Source organism: Arvicola amphibius, chromosome 4 (genome assembly GCF_903992535.2).
Source record: "Arvicola amphibius chromosome 4, mArvAmp1.2, whole genome shotgun sequence".
Classification (NCBI taxonomy): Eukaryota; Metazoa; Chordata; class Mammalia; order Rodentia; family Cricetidae; genus Arvicola; species Arvicola amphibius.
The window spans coordinates 7794829-7802333 of NC_052050.1; the positions used below are offsets into that span (position 1 = coordinate 7794829).

Genomic DNA, 7505 nt, shown 5'->3' on the forward strand with positions numbered 1-7505 from the left:
GATGATTCTGCCAGCCTAGAACCATCTCTCCCCTGAGACCCCGGGGGCCAAGGACCTGCAGAGTGGTGGAGGGGAGGGACAGTACAGAGAGAAGCCACCATTGGTGTCTCCAGGGAGACCAGGCTTGGACCCACAGAGGGCCCTGGCTCCTGCAAAGGTCACCTTGTCCATCTTCCTGCCCCCCTGCCTGGTCCGGGGTTTATGGAATCTTTACAGAGTGGTCCCATGGTTAACTGGACTTCACTCAACTCGGCAGGGACCTGAGTAACAAATCCCCAGGGCCAGCTGCTCCATATCCCCAGCTCCCCAGCATGCCAGGCAGCCCACAGCACCATTACGCTGTAAGGTGGCATTACTTGGCCCACACTGTAGTCTTGGTGCACAGCACTGAGCTGGTGCATGAAGAAGCCAACTTGCTCCTGCTGTTATTATTACCATATCCTTGGCATCATTGTTGTTTTTCTGGTGTGTGTATGGATCCCCTTCTCTGGCACACACTTCCATACCCGATAAGAGTCAGGCTGGAGAGAAGGGGCCTGAGCCAGGGGGATAGAGCCCACCTACCATCATTGACCAAGTCACAATCTGCAGAAGACCCATTCTTGGCTTCCTCCATCCTCTACCCCGGCAGGGCCCCTGAGACAGTGAGGGATTCTGGGACCTTCTGAACTAGCTTGTAGCCCGCATGCAGCCAGGTCACGGCTGGCCGCTGTGTATTTGTGTTTGCCTTCCCTCGCTTGAAGAGGCTGCGGCAGGGGCGAAAGGAATTGATGTTTATTTTGATAACGAGTTCTCAATGCGTTTGCAAACTAATAAAATCAACTCATTAGGCTGCATGTTTAATTCACAACTGTACTGTGGGGAGCCTTCCCTGGTGGCTGATGGGTAATGTGGGCTCCCTCCTGAGATGGGGGAGGTGTCTACGGTACTTAAACTCTCTGTGACCGGGCAGCACGTGGGAGAGGAGGATCCTGTTCTTTCCTCCCACTAGGGTCCAGCCCTAGACCCAGTCAGAGCCAAAGTCAGAAGACAGCTCCCTCTGTCCCTGGCCTCTGGTTGCATCTCCCAGGCTGTGGGCTACAGGGTCATAAGGAAAAAGTTGGTAAGGACCTGGGTCCTGAGGGGATGAGTGTGGGTAGGGCAGATGGACTTTTGAGAGCTAAAGTTGAACAGGTAACATCTTTAATGGAATCATGTGGCATGGGGACCCTTGTGACTTTTTCCAGAGTAGCATCTTGGAGAAGAAGCATGACATTCCAATAAAGGAAGGAGAGGGGTCAGGGGTCACTGGTGGGCTACTAAGCCTAGGGACCATAGAAACTCAGTCCCATAATAGCATGCCACAGGTCTTAGACTCCATTCTTTTTGGTACATGTCCTCCTAACCCAGTGAGCAGACACTCACACTGAAGAGAGACCTCAGCTAGGACTGTGTTGGGGCTGCTCCCAGAAACTGTCCCAGGCTCTGGTTGTCCAATAGGGGCAGCTGTCTCAGGAAACAGCCCAAGCCTTGTGCCAGAGCCTGGCTGCCTGGAACATGATCCAGAAGACCTTGGGGAGTGTCCCGTGCCAGTCATAGTAGACCCTGGCCCAGCTATGGAGAGGATTCTGGCTCCACCGTGTTTCTCTTAGGAAGTCTCAGGGCTCTGGGATGGACTGGGTCTTCCTATATGATGGCGTTTTTTGTTTTTTTTTTTTTTCTCAGAGAGGGGGTTCCCTCAGGATGTCACAGCATAGGACGAGAGTGGATGTTGACCTAAATCCTCCATTCTTCCCAATCATTTATGTACCTCAAGGCATATGATTTTGGATGGTAATTCAGCCTCTCTGAAATTTGGGGGGCATCCTTTAAATAATGTCAGCATGGTCAGTGTCTGGCCGGGTCGTGTCTTAGACTTCCAGTAACATCCAGCATCACTCCACAGAGAAGACTGGGAACTGGTTTCACGTCCTTTGAAAAGTTGTGCCTCGTTTCTGAGAGATCGTCCTGTTGGTGACATTGGAACGTGGGGACACGTGTCACCCGAGCAGGCTCTGTTGCTTTCTGTGCTCATTTCTGTGCATGCTCACTGCTCATGCACACTTTCCCCTTCCCCCGGCACAATAAACACCTCGCATATACATGAGCTCTTGTGCACACACACACATGCATTTGTTCATATGCCACAGTCTTTTGGACACATAATGCACCTTTCAGACACATGCCACTGTGCACAAACACACACCCACCAGTTGTACACTGGCCATGCATATGCTCAGCCTCCCCCTCAGCTGCTTTGGGGAAATAAGCAAATGCAGTCACTCTTCCAATCTTCAGCATTGACTGCAGTGGAGCAACCCTGTGAGTCTGAGACCTAGAGCGTGACCCAGATACAAAGACTCATACATGCCATCCCTAAGACTTGCAGCCACTTGGGACATTCTGGGACAAAATTCAGAATGATGACAGAATGGCTTATTGAGTGGTCTCCCCTTTTCTTCAGTGTCTGGGATGGGGCAGGGAACTTCTGGATTAGAAGTGGGGGATCATATATGTGTCAGTGTGCCCCCAGTGGCTGGAAAGGCCCTCTGTCTTCTGAGGGGGCTTTGTCCTCAGGAACCTCTGGGTCCTTTCTTGGGCAATACACATACACCCTACACATACACCCGTAAGAATGCACGCCTTTTAGGATTTAACTGCAGGACGTTTTAAACCCTGCCTGTAGAGGCCTTGGGACAGAGGCTCGGGAGCAGTTAGGTTTTTACAGTACCTTCCAGAGGCCTGGAGGAAGGAAATGGGTGTCTCCTCCTGTCTTCTTGGGGCTGGTAGGGCCAGTGGAATATGCAAGAACCCAGGGAACCCCCTATCTTTCTTGGTAGGTTTCCCTGGAGAGTGCTCACTGCAAGCCTTGCTGGATTGACCAGTCTTGTGGCTGCCTCTTGGTTGCTGTAGTGGGGACCCCATACCCAAGAGGTTCTGGAGACTTCCAGGAGAGTCTTACATAACACCCCAGTCTTGGTCCTAGCATTCCCCACTTCCTCCCTGTGCTTGGCTGCTTTGAGGTATGAAGCGGCCTTAGTAGGCTGTTACACACATTACTGAAGACACCTGTGGCCTCCATCTTCGTCACCTCTAGTGGTGGAATTAAGATTTGTGGCTTCTCAGGTCTTGGGATGTTTCTAGTCTGCCCCTCCCCCTGTCTCCTCCCTCCTCCCCTACACGTCTTCACTTCTTCTATGACATACAGCCTCCTTTAGAAAGATGTCATTCATTTCTCCTGTTCCTGACTCCTTCTTCCTTTCCTTGGTGGTCTCCTACCTCAGGCTTGGACTCCTGTACCCCGCCAGGCTGCCCCGTGGAGTTGGTGCTTAGCTCTTAACTGTCTTTTCCTCAAACACCTTACCCTTGCTTTGGCACCTCCCTCTCTGGCTTCTCTAGATGAGAAAACTCTGATGTTGATGTCGGGGCATCCTGGGACCCCACCTGGCTCTCTCCTCTTCCCATGCACACCTGCCCCTTGGTGATCTCACCCCATCTCCATGCTTGTGACTTCTCCAGACATCTTTCCAACCCAGACTAGATTCTCAAACTCTGGACTTACTTATCCAACTTGCTGGGCCCAAAGATGGCCATACCATCCCAGTCTACCATGCCCAAGCTCCCAGTTGTCTCCTGAGACAGTCTCTTCCCTGGGCCTTCTCAGCTTTGAAGAGGGCAATGCCAGAGCATGCACGTCCAAAGCCAGGACTTTAAGGTACCCTTGGCTCATGCTTCACCGACGCCCTACATGCAATCAAGGAATCATCTCGTAGACAGGGATGTGCCAATGACCCTATTCAGTTCAGCACCCTGCTCCACTGCTTCAGGGTCCCGGGCAGCAGTGTCTCATCCTGAGCAATGACCGCATTCTGGACAGTGGCTATTGTCACCCCAACGTCCTCCCAGAGTGTGGCTTGCACTTCGTATACAGCTTCCAAGCCAGTGATTCTCAACTTCCCCAATGATACAACCCTTTAATACAGTTCCTCATGTTGTGGTGACCCCCCCCAACCATAAGATGATTTTCATTGTTACTTAATAACTGTAATTTTCTACTGTTGTGTATCATAATTTAAATATCTGGTATGTAGTATATCTGATATGCAACCCCTGTGAAAGGGTAATTCGACTCCCTCCCCCTGCCAGGGGTCGAGACCCACAAGTTGAGAACCACTGTCCTAAGTACACCATGTGGAAAGGGAGTTTGACCAGGCACCTTGACAGGAGAGAAACCTAACCAACCTCATCTCATCGGTGGTTAAGGTTAATGTCACCTGTAATGAGTCACATAGACGTCTGTCCCCTTCTGGGATGAGGCATAAAGAACATCTATAGCTGTGGTCTTCCATCTCTCTCACCCCCCTCAAAAAAAATCCCAAGACTAAAGCACATTATGCACTGTAGCCAACCTGTTATAACTCAAAATGACCAAGATTATCACCGACTATGCACGCATGAGGAATAGCCACAGTTGCGGGGAATCAGAGAGACACAACGTGAGAGTATAATATGGGGTCCTGGGTGGCATGTAGGGGACACTGGGGGAGACTGGGAATATCTGATGTATGTGGAGTGTAGTAGATGGGATGTAATGGACTCTTGTTGGGTCCCTGGTTGTCACATGTGTATGACGATAAACAAGATGTTGACAAAGGAGACCCTGGGTAATGGGGATGCAGGAAGCCTTCGTTTTATCTTTACAGCTGTGGTACGGAGTCTAAAATTGTCCCCCTTTGAATTTTGGGTTGTTTGTTTTGTGTATTTAAAAAACAGTAAAAAGTGTGTTTAATTAACTGACAACAGAGAAAGCTGGTAGAGAAACACTGGCGAATTTGGTCAAGTAAGAATTAGAACCGAGGAGCTCCATAATCATCTGGCATCCGTTCAATGTTGTATCTATGGTTAGAAATATACGTGATAGGAACTCCAGGGACCTTTCCGATTCTTCGTTTGAGGTCCCAATCAACCGTAGCCACAATGTAACACTTGTGCTGAGTGACTCTCTGTACCAAGCAGTCATCAGCATAGGTTCCTTTGTGTGTGCACAGAAGTCGGTCAAATCGTGGATCCTTGGCGATTCTGAGTGCCACTTGGTACTTCTGGCCCAATTTCTTAATTTCAGCCATCACACAATCAGTTATACAAGGGATACACTTGGCGTACAGACAGTCCATCACGGACTGCACTAAGTCTAGTTTGGCTTTGATGGAAAACTTGATGAAGTTGGTATCAACAAAAATGTGGTATGGTGGACCCAGCTGTGTATTGTACTGGAAGAATAAGCAGGAAGGATGTTGGGGGACTTCTCTTTCCTTCAGCACACTGCGATCTTACTTCTCTTTCTTTTTAGCCTTTAATCTATCCTTTTCTTAAAGTCTCTCATCTCTGAGACTAAGCATTCGCCTCATGGTCACATATCTTCTTGCTTTCTTTTGCTTCCCCATGTTCATGCTGCACTCCTGTTTCTTTCAGAATCACTTACTTGGTTTGTGTATTTTTTTAAGGCAGGGTCTCATGTAGCCCAGGCTGACCTCAAACTTACTATATAGTGGAGAATGACCTTGGACTTCTGACCTTCCTGTCTTTATCTCTGAAGCACTGGGATTATAAGTGTGCACCATCATGCCAGGCTTCTATGCAGTGCTGGGGATTGAATTTAGGGCTTCCTGTATGCTGGGCAACAGTCCACCAGCAGAGCTACAGTCCTACCAATGCTGCTCCAAAGTTACCAGATAGACACCAGAGAGTGTGTACCCTACTCAGTGCCCACAGTGGAAGCCCCAGGAGTGAGATCCAGGGCTTATGAGGGCTCTAAGCTGTGAACCACTGTTGCTTCTTTGAACCTCTAGCCGCACGGCCTCTTCCAAGCCTCGCATGGCTATGCAGCTACACTCTAGAACCTTCCGGTCAGCTCGTTGTACTACCTGGGATATTCTACCCAGGGAACTGCTGGGCTCTGAGTTGGAGCATATCCTTTAGGCTCGGGTCTAGATACTTCCCCCATCGAACATAGCAGCCTGTGCCCAGCCCCTCTGCCTTTACCCGAGACCTTGGCGTTTTTATTTTCTTCACAGCACATATGACCCTCTCGTACTTTACATCATTTGCCTGTTTATCTTGCATGTTGGTGATCCTCTTCACACACCCAAACCAACCCCCAGAGGTCATCTAAACCCCCAAGGGCAATTACCTCAGTCTTAGCGGTCCACTGGAGGATCCCTAATGCCCAGGGCAGCGCCTTGGACTTGTAAGTATTGAACAAATGCAAATTGATTTTTTGAATGAATAAATCAATAAGTGTGGACCTCACTATGAGGTGGGGCCAGGTAACTGTTAACACATGTTATAGTATGGATATAGAGTGTTCCCTCAAAGACCTACATGTTAAAGGTGTGGTCACCAAACATGGCAACACTGGAAGGTGGTAGGACTTTTAGGAAACAGGGACTTATCGGAGAAGGTTAAGTCATTAGATCCATGTCCTGGAGGGGCTGCTAGGACCTCAGCTCCTTCCTCTTCCATGCTTCCTGGATAGCGCTCCGTGCTGCCACCATGATGGAAGCAGCAGTGTCAAACGACTGTCGGCTGAAGCTTCTGAAGCTCTGAGGCGATGATAAACCTCTCCTCCTGCTCAGTTTGCTGTTTCCGGTATTGTGTCGAGGGTCCGGAAGCTGACTGAGGCAGACGGTCACATCCCCTCAGATCATGGCACAGACTAACTGTAGTGCCGGTCTCACCTGTGGAGTCTCAGCCCTGCTCTCCTCGAGGACCATGCCCAGGAAGGCCACCCTGCTGCCGACACTTCTTTTTTTTGGAAGCTCTGGAGATAGCGCTGTGGGGCCCTCTTGACCACTCACCGTGCCCGCCTCTTCTTTGACACTTGGCTCAGCCACTGCCCTCTCTGGGGGACTCGTCTTTCTCAGAAAATGTTAGGGAGGAACTGTGAGGTGGCTCGGAGGTTAAGAGCACTGCCTGCTCTTCTAGGGGCCCAGGTCCGATTCTTAGCACCCATGTGGCTGCTGCTCATAACCATCGGTAACTCCAGTTCCAGGGGATCCCGTGCCTTTTTTCTGGGCACTGCACATGTGTACACCAACTTACTGACAAAACTCTCATACACATAAAATTTTTAATAAAGAGAATGTTAGGTGGAGGGGTTATACCCAGAGAAGTAAGATGTGAGATGCCGTCCCATGGCTGCCCAGCTCGCTGCAAAGAATGGCTCAGAGACCCCTCTATTGACAGGAAGCATTCCCAGGCTCTTCCACCTGGCAGCCTCGTTCCCCCAATCCTTCCTCAGAGCTTCAGGCTAGCTACCTCCAGACGCTCATGGCATCCACTCCTAACTCCCTGGCTGTCCCTTCCCCTTCCTCACACAGGACTAGAAAGTCCAGAGTACCCAAGAAGGTATCTAGCATGGTTCCAGGGCAAGCTCTGGAGCGTGCCAAGGTGACGAAAGACCAGTGTCCTTGTTTACCAGTCAGGCC

The 7505-nt window shown here is 50.1% G+C and overlaps 1 pseudogene; it reads right to left on the reverse strand.

Moving 5' to 3' along the window:
* Nucleotides 1-4865: 4865 nt before the first annotated feature.
* Nucleotides 4866-5462, reverse strand: LOC119812565 (annotated as a pseudogene).
* Between the last annotated feature and the right edge of the window lie 2043 nt (nt 5463-7505).